The following is an 18782-nucleotide window of genomic DNA, read 5'->3' as shown; positions in this document are numbered from 1 at the left end:
CGCAAGCTTTTGATGTGCTCTACAAGTCTTGTGAACATTGCGATTTGTTCAGTTTATTTTTTTCCTGCTAGATTATATTTCATGTTTTAATACCAAAAAACAGTTTTTCTAATGAGGAATTTGACAAACACCCATTTGTTCACAACAGGTATCTATTTCTGGCAGTTTTGTCCAAGAAACGGTGTTTTTACCCTATTTTTACTCATTATTTTAGGTGATTTGCCATAGTTAATCTTAATTAATTTTCCATCAACAGGTTCCAATCGAAATCTGTTATATTTATTTCTTTATTCAGATGTATTAGTTTTAATTTGTACCTACTGCTCTCAGATTATATTGTGATAACGTGATAAAATCTGCTCGAAAACGTGATAAAATCGGGGGAATAAAAAACGGTTTAACACTGTAGGTTATATATATTCATAGATCAATTTCCGTCATTTCACAACACATGTTACAGTCAATACTGATATTTAAGCGAATGAAAGTATATAAATCAACTATCTAATGATTTCTTTGAGCTATATGTCATGTTATTTTTTCAAAAGAAAGAGATTTTCATGGGGAACCTGATAACTATGCTTGCTTCTGGCATGTACAGGGGTTAGACAAAAAGGTTGAGATAGGCAAAATTTTTTCGAAGTTTAAATCACCATAACTTTGCGTAGAATAATCCGATTTTGATCAAACTGGGACCATCGGTCGCGGAAACTCTTCTAGTATACCCTATGCGAAACCTCTAATTGGCTCTTGGCCACCGGTGGTGTTCCGGGTTTTCCGAGGGTATGTTAAAAATGAATTTTTTTCTGCTGCTTGTCATTTTATATGACGTTTATTGCCATAATGTTTTATGTTTTCCCCAGAAACTAGAACTAATATGCTGACCAATGCTGGATGCAGATTGAAAATCCGTTAGGTATACGCAGAGATATGGTCATTTTCGTGAAAACGATACGGGATTGGCCATACACCCTGAATAAATGTCATTTTCGCAGAACTTCCAGAACCTGTTACAAATTGGCCAAAGAGCCTTACAGTCCTCAAAATATATCTCTAATAAAGATCCTATATTGGGTCTTGGGAAAACAATAATTTTGACACCCATATATGCATGGTTCCAGATGGTGCCAAAACCGGCCCCTCCTGGAAGGCCCGTGGAACCTGCTATAAGGGTGGCAGTGGACACTATCATTCTGGAAATGTTTCTGTAATCATCGTCTCGCAAAGCGTTAACATGGTTTATGTGGAAATCCCCTGAAATCATTCTCTTGACTTAAACTAACTCTAATGATTTTTCACATTTTCCGTCTCTTCTACAAAGTTGTCAAACCAGCAAATTTACATGTTTTTGCTGAACATTGCATTTTTCTACTCTTATAAAACAAAAGTTATTCAAATATTATGATTTTTTACAGGTTTACAAGTTTTTAACACAGCATTCGAGAAGACTCTTGTGGACAAAAATTTTTAATGTCAGTATAAAAATGAAATGAGCGATTTTCAGCATATCGTAAGAAATTTGTGACTTTTTGCAATTAAGGGAGTAATCACAAGTGGAAATACCTCTGAAAATATGTATAATTTAAAGATAACTTTTGTTGTATGTGAGATGGAATATTACAATGTTCAGCAAAAACATGTAATTTTGCTTGTTTAACAACTTTGTAGAAGAGACGGAAAATGGGAAAAATCATTGGAAAGAGTTAGAATGAAAAATAAAATTTTAATGGGGTTTTTACATAAAACGACTTAAGTTTGTTATATATAAGAGATAGAAACTCGGGATGTTTAGCAAAGTTGCTCGTATTAACATTTGCTACAACTTTGCGGAAGACACTACGTGTCTATCTCATTCTGGCGGAAAAATAATTTTCTCAACTCACTTTTAGGGGGATTAATCATCAAACTGTTTTTATCGAAAGATGCGCTCCTAAATATCTTGAAACTGCTGTGAACAAACCCTATATCCAAAATCAACACTTTTCGAGTTTTTGAATTTCGATCGTGAAAATGACGAAATGAAACACCGGCATATTAGATGTCCGTCTAGCTGGCAGGCCACTTATCATAAAATTGAAAATAAATACCTCTAAGTTGATGTACCAAATGCGTACCTATGCGTACCTCCGGGGATTTTGAACGTACCTCAATATTACCTAGAAAATCGGTGGCCTGCTGAATAGACGGTCGATTTTTCGAAAATCTTCGTAAAACTTCCCAATTTTATCGACAATGTAATGTACCAAATATGTACCTTCCGGAACAATATTTGTTTTTCAACGTACCTCAAAATTTCCCATACTTTCTTATACTAAACTTTTCAAAACGCTTTATATGTTAGATAACTCTACGGAATCGGATTCCTTGAAAAATTCTAGGCCGGAAACATATATAAAACCTTATACTTAAGTTGAATAATGGCAGTTTTATTCTAAAAAGCGTGATTTCAGGCTAAAAACCATATAAATACATTAGAAAACTCCTGAATACACACCAAACCATAAATTAAAGCTTAAGCCTGAAAGTAGGCAAGATACAGAACGCGCGGATATTATATAAAATTCATTCTGATTTCTCGATAGAAATATTTTTTAACAAATTATTTAATAAAAAGTCAATTATTCCATATTAAATCCAATTAATTCGAATTTCTTCAAGTACATTGACAAATCGACCTCAAATGTCGTTCTGATCCTGCAAGGACATTCTCAGGTATCCCAAGTTTGTCGCAATTGAATAGCATGCCAACGTACCTCGATAGAAATATTTTTTAACAAATTATTTAATAAAAAGTCAATTACTCCATATTAAATCCAATTAATTCGAATTTCTTCAAGTTCGATTTGTACATTGCACAAATCGACCCCAAATATCCTTCTGATCCTTCAAGGACATTCTCAGGTATCCCAAGTTTGTCGCAATTGCATAGCATGCCAACGTACCTCGATAGAAATATTTTTTATCAAATTATTTAATAAAAAGTCAATTACTCCATATTAAATCCAATTAATTCGAATTTCTTCAAGTACATTGCACAAATCGACCCCAAATATCCTTCTGATCCTTCAAGGACATTCTCAGGTATCCCAAGTTTGTCGCAATTGCATAGCATGCCAACGTACCTCGATAGAAATATTTTTTGTAAAATTAATTAATAAAAAGTCAATTATTCCATATTAAATCCAATTTATTCGAATTTCTTCAAGTACATTGACAAATCGACCCCAAATGTCCTTCTGATCCTTCAAGGACATTCTCAGGTATCCCAAGTTTGTCGCAATTGCATAGCATGCCAACGTACCTCGATAGAAATATTTTTTATCAAATTATTTAATAAAAAGTCAATTACTCCATATTAAATCCAATTAATTCGAATTTCTTCAAGTACATTGCACAAATCGACCCCAAATATCCTTCTGATCCTTCAAGGACATTCTCAGGTATCCCAAGTTTGTCGCAATTGCATAGCATGCCAACGTACCTCGATAGAAATATTTTTTATCAAATAATTTAATAAAAAGTCAATTATTCCATATTAAATCCAATTAATTCGAATTTCTTCAAGTACATTGCACAAATCGACCCCAAATATCCTTCTGATCCTTCAAGGACATTCTCAGGTATCCCAAGTATGTCGCAATTGAATAGCATGCCAACGTACCTCGATAGAAATATTTTTCAACAAATTATTTAATAAAAAGTCAATTATTCCATATTAAATCCAATTAATTCGAATTTCTTCAAGTACATTGACAAATCGACCTCAAATGTCGTTCTGATCCTTCAAGGACATTCTCAGGTATCCCAAGTTTGTCGCAATTGCATAGCATGCCAACGTACCTCGATAGAAATATTTTTTATCAAATTATTTAAGAAAAGTCAATTATTCCATATTAAATCCAATTAATTCGAATTTCTTCAAGTACATTGACAAATCGACCTCAAATGTCGTTCTGATCCTTCAAGGACATTCTCAGATATCCCAAGTATGTCGCAATTGAATAGCATGCCAACGTACCTCGATAGAAATATTTTTTATCAAATTATTTAATAAAAAGTCAATTACTCCATATTAAATTCAATTAATTCGAATTTCTTCAAGTACATTGCACAAATCGACCCCAAATATCCTTCTGATCCTTCAAGGACATTCTCAGGTATCCCAAGTTTGTCGCAATTGCATAGCATGCCAACGTACCTCGATAGAAATATTTTTTATCAAATAATTTAATAAAAAGTCAATTATTCCATATTAAATCCAATTAATTCGAATTTCTTCAAGTACATTGCACAAATCGACCCCAAATATCCTTCTGATCCTTCAAGGACATTCTCAGGTATCCCAAGTATGTCGCAATTGAATAGCATGCCAACGTACCTCGATAGAAATATTTTTCAACAAATTATTTAATAAAAAGTCAATTATTCCATATTAAATCCAATTAATTCGAATTTCTTCAAGTACATTGACAAATCGACCTCAAATGTCGTTCTGATCCTTCAAGGACATTCTCAGGTATCCCAAGTTTGTCGCAATTGCATAGCATGCCAACGTACCTCGATAGAAATATTTTTATCAAATTATTTAATAAAAAGTCAATTATTCCATATTAAATCCAATTAATTCGAATTTCTTCAAGTACATTGACAAATCGACCTCAAATGTCGTTCTGATCCTTCAAGGACATTCTCAGGTATCCCAAGTATGTCGCAATTGAATAGCATGCCAACGTACCTCGATAGAAATATTTTTTGTAAAATTAATTAATAAAAAGTCAATTATTCCATATTAAATCCAATTAATTCGAATTTCTTCAAGTACATTGCACAAATCGACCCCAAATATCCTTCTGATCCTTCAAGGACATTCTCAGGTATCCCAAGTATGTCGCAATTGAATAGCATGCCAACGTACCTCGATAGAAATATTTTTCAACAAATTATTTAATAAAAGTCAATTATTCCATATTAAATCCCATTAATTCGAATTTCTTCAAGAACATTGCACAAATCGACCCCAAATATCCTTCTGATCCTTCAAGGACATTCTCAGGTATCCCAAGTTTGTCGCAATTGCATAGCATGCCAACGTACCTCGATAGAAATATTTTTTGTAAAATTAATTAATAAAAAGTCAATTATTCCATATTAAATCCAATTAATTCGAATTTCTTCAAGTACATTGACAAATCGACCTCAAATGTCGTTCTGATCCTTCAAGGACATTCTCAGGTATCCCAAGTATGTCGCAATTGAATAGCATGCCAACGTACCTCGATAGAAATATTTTTTGTAAAATTAATTAATAAAAAGTCAATTATTCCATATTAAATCCAATTAATTCGAATTTCTTCAAGTACATTGACAAATCGACCTCAAATGTCGTTCTGATCCTTCAAGGACATTCTCAGGTATCCCAAGTTTGTCGCAATTGCATAGCATGCCAACGTACCTCGATAGAAATATTTTTTATCAAATTATTTAATAAAAAGTCAATTATTCCATATTAAATCCAATTAATTCGAATTTCTTCAAGTACATTGACAAATCGACCTCAAATGTCGTTCTGATCCTTCAAGGACATTCTCAGGTATCCCAAGTTTGTCGCAATTGCATAGCATGCCAACGTACCTCGATAGAAATATTTTTTATCAAATTATTTAATAAAAAGTCAATTATTCCATATTAAATCCAATTAATTCGAATTTCTTCAAGTACATTGACAAATCGACCTCAAATGTCGTTCTGATCCTTCAAGGACATTCTCAGGTATCCCAAGTATGTCGCAATTGAATAGCATGCCAACGTACCTCGATAGAAATATTTTTTGTAAAATTAATTAAAAAAAGTCAATTATTCCATATTAAATCCAATTAATTCGCATTTCTTCAAGTACATTGCACAAATCGACCCCAAATATCCTTCTGATCCTTCAAGGACATTCTCAGGTATCCCAAGTATGTCGCAATTGAATAGCATGCCAACGTACCTCAATAGAAATATTTTTTAACAAATTATTTAATAAAAAGTCAATTATTCCATATTAAATCCAATTAATTCGAATTTCTTCAAGTACATTGACAAATCGACCTCAAATGTCGTTCTGATCCTTCAAGGACATTCTCAGGTATCCCAAGTATGTCGCAATTGAATAGCATGCCAACGTACCTCGATAGAAATATTTTCAACAAATTATTTAAAAAAAGTCAATTATTCCATATTAAATCCAATTAATTCGAATTTCTTCAAGTACATTGCACAAATCGACCCCAAATATCGTTCTGATCCTTCAAGGACATTCTCAGGTATCCCAAGTTTGTCGCAATTGCATAGCATGCCAACGTACCTCAATAGAAATATTTTTATCAAATTATTTAATAAAAAGTCAATTATTCCATATTAAATCCAATTAATTCGAATTTCTTCAAGTACATTGACAAATCGACCCCAAATGTCCTTCTGATCCTTCAAGAACATTCTCAGGTATCCCAGGTTTGTCGCAATTGCATAGCTTGCCAACGTACCTCGATAGAAATATTTTTTATCAAATTATTTAATAAAAAGTCAATTATTCCATATTAAATCCAATTAATTCGATTTTCTTCAAGTACATTGCACAAATCGACCCCAAATGTCCTTCTGATCCTTCAAGGACATTCTCAGGTATCCCAAGTTTGTCGCAATTGCATAGCATGCCAACGTACCTCGATAGAAATATTTTTTGTAAAATTATTTAATAAAAAGTCAATTATTCCATATTAAATCCAATTAACTCGAATTTCTTCAAGTACATTGACAAATCGACCTCAAATGTCGTTCTGATCCTTCAAGGACATTCTCAGGTATCCCAAGTATGTCGCAATTGAAAAGCATGCCAACGTACCTCGATAGAAATATTTTTCAACAAATTATTTATTAAAAAGTCAATTATTCCATATTAAATCCAATTAATTCGAATTTCTTCAAGTACATTGCACAAATCGACCCCAAATATCCTTCTGATCCTTCAAGGACATTCTCAGGTATCCCAAGTATGTCGCAATTGAATAGCATGCCAACGTACCTCGATAGAAATATTTTTCAACAAATTATTTAATAAAAAGTCAATTATTCCATATTAAATCCAATTAATTCGAATTTCTTCAAGTACATTGACAAATCGACCTCAAATGTCGTTCTGATCCTTCAAGGACATTCTCAGGTATCCCAAGTTTGTCGCAATTGCATAGCATGCCAACGTACCTCGATAGAAATATTTTTTATCAAATTATTTAATAAAAAGTCAATTATTCCATATTAAATCCAATTAATTCGAATTTCTTCAAGTACATTGACAAATCGACCTCAAATGTCGTTCTGATCCTTCAAGGACATTCTCAGATATCCCAAGTATGTCGCAATTGAATAGCATGCCAACGTACCTCGATAGAAATATTTTTTATCAAATTATTTAATAAAAAGTCAATTACTCCATATTAAATTCAATTAATTCGAATTTCTTCAAGTACATTGCACAAATCGACCCCAAATATCCTTCTGATCCTTCAAGGACATTCTCAGGTATCCCAAGTTTGTCGCAATTGCATAGCATGCCAACGTACCTCGATAGAAATATTTTTTATCAAATAATTGAATAAAAAGTCAATTATTCCATATTAAATCCAATTAATTCGAATTTCTTCAAGTACATTGCACAAATCGACCCCAAATATCCTTCTGATCCTTCAAGGACATTCTCAGGTATCCCAAGTTTGTCGCAATTGCATAGCATGCCAACGTACCTCGATAGAAATATTTTTTGTAAAATTAATTAATAAAAAGTCAATTATTCCATATTAAATCCAATTAATTCGAATTTCTTCAAGTACATTGACAAATCGACCTCAAATGTCGTTCTGATCCTTCAAGGACATTCTCAGGTATCCCAAGTATGTCGCAATTGAATAGCATGCCAACGTACCTCGATAGAAATATTTTTTGTAAAATTAATTAATAAAAAGTCAATTATTCCATATGAAATCCAATTAATTCGAATTTCTTCAAGTACATTGACAAATCGACCTCAAATGTCGTTCTGATCCTTCAAGGACATTCTCAGGTATCCCAAGTTTGTCGCAATTGCATAGCATGCCAACGTACCTCGATAGAAATATTTTTTATCAAATTATTTAATAAAAAGTCAATTATTCCATATTAAATCCAATTAATTCGAATTTCTTCAAGTACATTGACAAATCGACCTCAAATGTCGTTCTGATCCTTCAAGGACATTCTCAGGTATCCCAAGTATGTCGCAATTGAATAGCATGCCAACGTACCTCGATAGAAATATTTTTTGTAAAATTAATTAATAAAAAGTCAATTATTCCATATTAAATCCAATTAATTCGAATTTCTTCAAGTACATTGCACAAATCGACCCCAAATATCCTTCTGATCCTTCAAGGACATTCTCAGGTATCCCAAGTATGTCGCAATTGAATAGCATGCCAACGTACCTCGATAGAAATATTTTTCAACAAATTATTTAATAAAAAGTCAATTATTCCATATTAAATCCCATTAATTCGAATTTCTTCAAGAACATTGCACAAATCGACCCCAAATATCCTTCTGATCCTTCAAGGACATTCTCAGGTATCCCAAGTTTGTCGCAATTGCATAGCATGCCAACGTACCTCGATAGAAATATTTTTTGTAAAATTAATTAATAAAAAGTCAATTATTCCATATTAAATCCAATTAATTCGAATTTCTTCAAGTACATTGACAAATCGACCTCAAATGTCGTTCTGATCCTTCAAGGACATTCTCAGGTATCCCAAGTATGTCGCAATTGAATAGCATGCCAACGTACCTCGATAGAAATATTTTTGTAAAATTAATTAATAAAAGTCAATTATTCCATATTAAATCCAATTAATTCGAATTTCTTCAAGTACATTGACAAATCGACCTCAAATGTCGTTCTGATCCTTCAAGGACATTCTCAGGTATCCCAAGTTTGTCGCAATTGCATAGCATGCCAACGTACCTCGATAGAAATATTTTTATCAAATTATTTAATAAAAGTCAATTATTCCATATTAAATCCAATTAATTCGAATTTCTTCAAGTACATTGACAAATCGACCTCAAATGTCGTTCTGATCCTTCAAGGACATTCTCAGGTATCCCAAGTTTGTCGCAATTGCATAGCATGCCAACGTACCTCGATAGAAATATTTTTATCAAATTATTTAATAAAAGTCAATTATTCCATATTAAATCCAATTAATTCGAATTTCTTCAAGTACATTGACAAATCGACCTCAAATGTCGTTCTGATCCTTCAAGGACATTCTCAGGTATCCCAAGTATGTCGCAATTGAAAAGCATGCCAACGTACCTCGATAGAAATATTTTTCAACAAATTATTTATTAAAAAGTCAATTATTCCATATTAAATCCAATTAATTCGAATTTCTTCATGTACATTGCACAAATCGACCCCAAATGTCCTTCTGATCCTGCAAGGACATTCTCAGGTATCCCAAGTTTGTCGCAATTGCATAGCATGCCAACGTACCTCAATAGAAATATTTTTTATCAAATTATTTAATAAAAAGTCAATTATTCCATATTAAATCCAATTAATTCGAATTTCTTCAAGTACATTGCACAAATCGACCCCAAATGTCCTTCTGATCCTTCAAGGACATTCTCAGGTATCCCAAGTATGTCGCAATTGAAAAGCATGCCAACGTACCTCGATAGAAATATTTTTCAACAAATTATTTAATAAAAAGTCAATTATTCCATATTAAATCCAATTAATTCGAATTTCTTCATGTACATTGCACAAATCGACCCCAAATGTCCTTCTGATCCTGCAAGGACATTCTCAGGTATCCCAAGTTTGTCGCAATTGCATAGCATGCCAACGTACCTCAATAGAAATATTTTTTATCAAATTATTTAATAAAAAGTCAATTATTCCATATTAAATCCAATTAATTCGAATTTCTTCAAGTACATTGACAAATCGACCCCAAATGTCCTTCTGATCCTTCAAGAACATTCTCAGGTATCCCAGGTTTGTCGCAATTGCATAGCTTGCCAACGTACCTCGATAGAAATATTTTTTATCAAATTATTTAATAAAAAGTCAATTATTCCATATTAAATCCAATTAATTCGATTTTCTTCAAGTACATTGCACAAATCGACCCCAAATGTCCTTCTGATCCTTCAAGGACATTCTCAGGTATCCCAAGTTTGTCGCAATTGCATAGCATGCCAACGTACCTCGATAGAAATATTTTTTGTAAAATTATTTAATAAAAAGTCAATTATTCCATATTAAATCCAATTAACTCGAATTTCTTCAAGTACATTGACAAATCGACCTCAAATGTCGTTCTGATCCTTCAAGGACATTCTCAGGTATCCCAAGTTTGTCGCAATTGCATAGCATGCCAACGTACCTCGATAGAAATATTTTTCAACAAATTATTTATTAAAAAGTCAATTATTCCATATTAAATCCAATTAATTCGAATTTCTTCAAGTACATTGCACAAATCGACCCCAAATGTCCTTCTGATCCTTCAAGGACATTCTCAGGTATCCCAAGTATGTCGCAATTGAAAAGCATGCCAACGTACCTCGATAGAAATATTTTTCAACAAATTATTTAATAAAAAGTCAATTATTCCATATTAAATCCAATTAATTCGAATTTCTTCATGTACATTGCACAAATCGACCCCAAATGTCCTTCTGATCCTGCAAGGACATTCTCAGGTATCCCAAGTTTGTCGCAATTGCATAGCATGCCAACGTACCTCAATAGAAATATTTTTATCAAATTATTTAATAAAGACAATTATTCCATATTAAATCCAATTAATTCGAATTTCTTCAAGTACATTGACAAATCGACCCCAAATGTCCTTCTGATCCTTCAAGAACATTCTCAGGTATCCCAGGTTTGTCGCAATTGCATAGCTTGCCAACGTACCTCGATAGAAATATTTTTTATCAAATTATTTAATAAAAAGTCAATTATTCCATATTAAATCCAATTAATTCGATTTTCTTCAAGTACATTGCACAAATCGACCCCAAATGTCCTTCTGATCCTTCAAGGACATTCTCAGGTATCCCAAGTTTGTCGCAATTGCATAGCATGCCAACGTACCTCAATAGAAATATTTTTTATCAAATTATTTAATAAAAAGTCAATTATTCCATATTAAATCCAATTAATTCGAATTTCTTCAAGTACATTGCACAAATCGACCCCAAATGTCCTTCTGATCCTTCAAGGACATTCTCAGGTATCCCAAGTATGTCGCAATTGAATAGCATGCCAACGTACCTCGATAGAAATATTTTTCAACAAATTATTTAATAAAAAGTCAATTATTCCATATTAAATCCAATTAATTCGAATTTCTTCATGTACATTGCACAAATCGACCCCAAATGTCCTTCTGATCCTGCAAGGACATTCTCAGGTATCCCAAGTTTGTCGCAATTGCATAGCATGCCAACGTACCTCAATAGAAATATTTTTTATCAAATTATTTAATAAAAAGTCAATTATTCCATATTAAATCCAATTAATTCGAATTTCTTCAAGTACATTGCACAAATCGACCTCAAATGTCGTTCTGATCCTTCAAGGACATTCTCAGGTATCCCAAGTATGTCGCAATTGAATAGCATGCCAACGTACCTCGATAGAAATATTTTTTGTAAAATTAATTAATAAAAAGTCAATTATTCCATATTAAATCCAATTAATTCGAATTTCTTCAAGTACATTGCACAAATCGACCCCAAATATCCTTCTGATCCTTCAAGGACATTCTCAGGTATCCCAAGTATGTCGCAATTGAATAGCATGCCAACGTACCTCGATAGAAATATTTTTCAACAAATTATTTAATAAAAAGTCAATTATTCCATATTAAATCCAATTAATTCGAATTTCTTCAAGTACATTGCACAAATCGACCCCAAATATCCTTCTGATCCTTCAAGGACATTCTCAGGTATCCCAAGTATGTCGCAATTGAATAGCATGCCAACGTACCTCGATAGAAATATTTTTCAACAAATTATTTAATAAAAAGTCAATTATTCCATATTAAATCCAATTAATTCGAATTTCTTCAAGTACATTGCACAAATCGACCCCAAATATCCTTCTGATCCTTCAAGGACATTCTCAGGTATCCCAAGTTTGTCGCAATTGCATAGCATGCCAACGTACCTCAATAGAAATATTTTTTATCAAATTATTTAATAAAAAGTCAATTATTCCATATTAAATCCAATTAATTCGAATTTCTTCAAGTACATTGACAAATCGACCCCAAATGTCCTTCTGATCCTTCAAGAACATTCTCAGGTATCCCAGGTTTGTCGCAATTGCATAGCTTGCCAACGTACCTCGATAGAAATATTTTTTATCAAATTATTTAATAAAAAGTCAATTATTCCATATTAAATCCAATTAATTCGATTTTCTTCAAGTACATTGCACAAATCGACCCCAAATGTCCTTCTGATCCTTCAAGGACATTCTCAGGTATCCCAAGTTTGTCGCAATTGCATAGCATGCCAACGTACCTCGATAGAAATATTTTTTAACAAATTATTTAATAAAAAGTCAATTATTCCATATTAAATCCAATTAACTCGAATTTCTTCAAGTACATTGACAAATCGACCTCAAATGTCGTTCTGATCCTTCAAGGACATTCTCAGGTATCCCAAGTATGTCGCAATTGAAAAGCATGCCAACGTACCTCGATAGAAATATTTTTCAACAAATTATTTATTAAAAAGTCAATTATTCCATATTAAATCCAATTAATTCGAATTTCTTCATGTACATTGCACAAATCGACCCCAAATGTCCTTCTGATCCTGCAAGGACATTCTCAGGTATCCCAAGTTTGTCGCAATTGCATAGCATGCCAACGTACCTCAATAGAAATATTTTTTATCAAATTATTTAATAAAAAGTCAATTATTCCATATTAAATCCAATTAATTCGAATTTCTTCAAGTACATTGCACAAATCGACCCCAAATGTCCTTCTGATCCTTCAAGGACATTCTCAGGTATCCCAAGTATGTCGCAATTGAAAAGCATGCCAACGTACCTCGATAGAAATATTTTTCAACAAATTATTTAATAAAAAGTCAATTATTCCATATTAAATCCAATTAATTCGAATTTCTTCATGTACATTGCACAAATCGACCCCAAATGTCCTTCTGATCCTTCAAGGACATTCTCAGGTATCCCAAGTATGTCGCAATTGAAAAGCATGTCAACGTACCTCAATAGAAATATTTTTTATCAAATTATTTAATAAAAAGTCAATTATTCCATATTAAATCCAATTAATTCGAATTTCTTCAAGTACATTGCACAAATCGACCCCAAATGTCCTTCTGATCCTTCAAGGACATTCTCAGGTATCCCAAGTATGTCGCAATTGAAAAGCATGCCAACGTACCTCGATAGAAATATTTTTCAACAAATTATTTAATAAAAAGTCAATTATTCCATATTAAATCCAATTAATTCGAATTTCTTCATGTACATTGCACAAATCGACCCCAAATGTCCTTCTGATCCTGCAAGGACATTCTCAGGTATCCCAAGTTTTTCGCAATTGCATAGCATGTCAACGTACCTCAATAGAAATATTTTTTATCAAATTATTTAATAAAAAGTCAATTATTCCATATTAAATCCAATTAATTCGAATTTCTTCAAGTACATTGCACAAATCGACCTCAAATGTCGTTCTGATCCTTCAAGGACATTCTCAGGTATCCCAAGTATGTCGCAATTGAATAGCATGCCGACGTACCTCGATAGAAATATTTTTTGTAAAATTAATTAATAAAAAGTCAATTATTCCATATTAAATCCAATTAATTCGAATTATTTAATAAAAAGTCAATTATTCCATATTAAATCCAATTAATTCGAATTTCTTCAAGTACATTGCACAAATCGACCCCAAATATCCTTCTGATCCTTCAAGGACATTCTCAGGTATCCCAAGTATGTCGCAATTGAATAGCATGCCAACGTACCTCGATAGAAATATTTTTCAACAAATTATTTAATAAAAAGTCAATTATTCCATATTAAATCCAATTAATTCGAATTTCTTCAAGTACATTGCACAAATCGACCCCAAATATCCTTCTGATCCTTCAAGGACATTCTCAGGTATCCCAAGTATGTCGCAATTGAATAGCATGCCAACGTACCTCGATAGAAATATTTTTCAACAAATTATTTAATAAAAAGTCAATTATTCCATATTAAATCCAATTAATTCGAATTTCTTCAAGTACATTGCACAAATCGACCCCAAATATCCTTCTGATCCTTCAAGGACATTCTCAGGTATCCCAAGTTTGTCGCAATTGCATAGCATGCCAACGTACCTCAATAGAAATATTTTTTATCAAATTATTTAATAAAAAGTCAATTATTCCATATTAAATCCAATTAATTCGAATTTCTTCAAGTACATTGACAAATCGACCCCAAATGTCCTTCTGATCCTTCAAGAACATTCTCAGGTATCCCAGGTTTGTCGCAATTGCATAGCTTGCCAACGTACCTCGATAGAAATATTTTTATCAAATTATTTAATAAAAAGTCAATTATTCCATATTAAATCCAATTAATTCGATTTTCTTCAAGTACATTGCACAAATCGACCCCAAATGTCCTTCTGATCCTTCAAGGACATTCTCAGGTATCCCAAGTTTGTCGCAATTGCATAGCATGCCAACGTACCTCGATAGAAATATTTTTTGTAAAATTATTTAATAAAAAGTCAATTATTCCATATTAAATCCAATTAACTCGAATTTCTTCAAGTACATTGACAAATCGACCTCAAATGTCGTTCTGATCCTTCAAGGACATTCTCAGGTATCCCAAGTATGTCGCAATTGAAAAGCATGCCAACGTACCTCGATAGAAATATTTTTCAACAAATTATTTATTAAAAAGTCAATTATTCCATATTAAATCCAATTAATTCGAATTTCTTCATGTACATTGCACAAATCGACCCCAAATGTCCTTCTGATCCTGCAAGGACATTCTCAGGTATCCCAAGTTTGTCGCAATTGCATAGCATGCCAACGTACCTCGATAGAAATATTTTTTATCAAATTATTTAATTAAAAGTCAATTATTCCATATTAAATCCAATTAATTCGAATTTCTTCAAGTACATTGCACAAATCGACCCCAAATATCCTTCTAATCCTTCAAGGACATTCTCAGGTATCCCAAGTTTGTCGCAATTGCATAGCATGCCAACGTACCTCAATAGAAATATTTTTTATCAAATTATTTAATAAAAAGTCAATTATTCCATATTAAATCCAATTAATTCGAATTTCTTCAAGTACATTGCACAAATCGACCCCAAATGTCCTTCTGATCCTTCAAGGACATTCTCAGGTATACCAAGTATGTCGCAATTGAAAAGCATGCCAACGTACCTCGATAGAAATATTTTTCAACAAATTATTTAATAAAAAGTCAATTATTCCATATTAAATCCAATTAATTCGAATTTCTTCATGTGCATTGCACAAATCGACCCCAAATGTCCTTCTGATCCTGCAAGGACATTCTCAGGTATCCCAAGTTTGTCGCAATTGCATAGCATGCCAACGTACCTCAATAGAAATATTTTTTATCAAATTATTTAATAAAAAGTCAATTATTCCATATTAAATCCAATTAATTCGAATTTCTTCAAGTACATTGCACAAATCGACCCCAAATATCCTTCTGATCCTTCAAGGACATTCTCAGGTATCCCAAGTATGTCGCAATTGAAAAGCATGCCAACGTACCTCGATAGAAATATTTTTCAACAAATTATTTAATAAAAAGTCAATTATTCCATATTAAATCCAATTAATTCGAATTTCTTCATGTACATTGCACAAATCGACCCCAAATGTCCTTCTGATCCTGCAAGGACATTCTCAGGTATCCCAAGTTTGTCGCAATTGCATAGCATGCCAACGTACCTCAATAGAAATATTTTTTATCAAATTATTTAATAAAAAGTCAATTATTCCATATTAAATCCAATTAATTCGAATTTCTTCAAGTACATTGCACAAATCGACCCCAAATGTCCTTCTGATCCTTCAAGGACATTCTCAGGTATCCCAAGTATGTCGCAATTGAAAAGCATGCCAACGTACCTCGATAGAAATATTTTTCAACAAATTATTTAATAAAAAGTCAATTATTCCATATTAAATCCAATTAATTCGAATTTCTTCAAGTACATTGCACAAATCGACCCCAAATATCCTTCTGATCCTTCAAGGACATTCTCAGGTATCCCAAGTATGTCGCAATTGAAAAGCATGCCAACGTACCTCGATAGAAATATTTTTCAACAAATTATTTAATAAAAAGTCAATTATTCCATATTAAATCCAATTAATTCGAATTTCTTCATGTACATTGCACAAATCGACCCCAAATGTCCTTCTGATCCTGCAAGGACATTCTCAGGTATCCCAAGTTTGTCGCAATTGCATAGCATGCCAACGTACCTCAATAGAAATATTTTTTATCAAATTATTTAATAAAAAGTCAATTATTCCATATTAAATCCAATTAATTCGAATTTCTTCAAGTACATTGCACAAATCGACCCCAAATGTCCTTCTGATCCTTCAAGGACATTCTCAGGTATCCCAAGTATGTCGCAATTGAAAAGCATGCCAACGTATCTCGATAGAAATATTTTTCAACAAATTATGTATTGAAAAGGAAAGTATTCCATATTAAATCCAATTAATTCGAATTTCTTCAAGTACATTGCACAAATCGACCCCAAATGTCCTTCTGATCCTTCAAGGACATTCTCAGGTATCCCAAGTTTGTCGCAATTGCATAGCATGCCAACGTACCTCAATAGAAATATTTTTTATCAAATTCTTTAATAAAAGTCAATTATTCCATATTAAAACCAGTTAATTCGACTTTCTTCAAGTACATTGCACAAATCGACCCCAATTGTCCTTCTGATCCTTCAAGGACATTCTCAGGTATCCCAAGTTTGTCGCAATTGCATAGCATGCCAACGTACCTCAATAGAAATATTTTTATCAAATTATTTAATAAAAGTCAATTATTCCATATTAAATCCAATTAATTCGAATTTCTTCAAGTACATTGCACAAATCGACCCCAAATGTCCTTCTGATCCTTCAAGGACATTCTCAGGTATCCCAAGTTTGTCGCAATTGCATAGCATGCCAACGTACCTCAATAGAAATATTTTTTATCAAATTATTTAATAAAAAGTCAATTATTCCATATTAAATCCAATTAATTCGAATTTCTTCAAGTACATTGCACAAATCGACCCCAAATGTCCTTCTGATCCTTCAAGGACATTCTCAGGTATCCCAAGTTTGTCGCAATTGCATAGCATGCCAACGTACCTCAATAGAAATATTTTTTATCAAATTATTTAATAAAAAGTCAATTATTCCATATTAAATCCAATTAATTCGAATTTCTTCAAGTACATTGCACAAATCGACCCCAAATGTCCTTCTGATCCTTCAAGGACATTCTCAGGTATCCCAAGTTTGTCGCAATTGCATAGCATGCCAACGTACCTCAATAGAAATATTTTTATCAAATTATTTAATAAAAGTCAATTATTCCATATTAAATCCAATTAATTCGAATTTCTTCAAGTACATTGCACAAATCGACCCCAAATGTCCTTCTGATCCTTCAAGGACATTCTCAGGTATCCCAAGTTTGTCGCAATTGCATAGCATGCCAACGTACCTCAATAGAAATATTTTTTATCAAATTATTTAATAAAAGTCAATTATTCCATATTAAATCCAATTAATTCGAATTTCTTCAAGTACATTGCACAAATCGACCCCAAATGTCCTTCTGATCCTTCAAGGACATTCTCAGGTATCCCAAGTTTGTCGCAATTGCATAGCATGCCAACGTACCTCAATAGAAATATTTTTTATCAAATTATTTAATAAAAAGTCAATTATTCCATATTAAATCCAATTAATTCGAATTTCTTCAAGTACATTGCACAAATCGACCCCAAATGTCCTTCTGATCCTTCAAGGACATTCTCAGGTATCCCAAGTTTGTCGCAATTGCATAGCATGCCAACGTACCTCAATAGAAATATTTTTTATCAAATTATTTAATAAAAAGTCAATTATTCCATATTAAATCCAATTAATTCGAATTTCTTCAAGTACATTGCACAAATCGACCCCAAATGTCCTTCTGATCCTTCAAGGACATTCTCAGGTATCCCAAGTTTGTCGCAATTGCATAGCATGCCAACGTACCTCGATAGAAATATTTGTTATCAAATTATTTACTGAAAAGGCAATTATTCCTTATTAAATCCAATTAATTCGAATTTCTTCAAGTACATTGCACAAATCGACCCCAAATGTCCTTCTGATCCTTCAAGGACATTCTCAGGTATCCCAAGTTTGTCGCAATTGCATAGCATGCCAACGTACCTCAATAGAAATATTTTTATCAAATTATTTAATAAAAGTCAATTATTCCATATTAAATCCAATTAATTCGAATTTCTTCAAGTACATTGCACAAATCGACCCCAAATGTCCTTCTGATCCTTCAAGGACATTCTCAGGTATCCCAAGTTTGTCGCAATTGCATAGCATGCCAACGTACCTCA

The 18782-nt window shown here is 32.6% G+C and overlaps 1 protein-coding gene across 3 annotated transcripts in view; it reads right to left on the bottom strand.

Annotated features, from left to right (window-relative positions):
* LOC134214250 (uncharacterized) overlaps window positions 1-18782 on the bottom strand; it is a 121398-nt gene that overhangs the window by 39928 nt on the left and 62688 nt on the right. The gene's annotated exons all lie outside the window — the stretch shown is intronic.

The sequence above is a fragment of the Armigeres subalbatus genome, chromosome 2 (genome assembly GCF_024139115.2).
Source record: "Armigeres subalbatus isolate Guangzhou_Male chromosome 2, GZ_Asu_2, whole genome shotgun sequence".
NCBI classification, from domain to species: Eukaryota; Metazoa; Arthropoda; class Insecta; order Diptera; family Culicidae; genus Armigeres; species Armigeres subalbatus.
The sequence above is the reverse complement of the archived record's forward strand: the minus strand, read 5'-3'. Positions and strand labels throughout refer to the sequence as shown.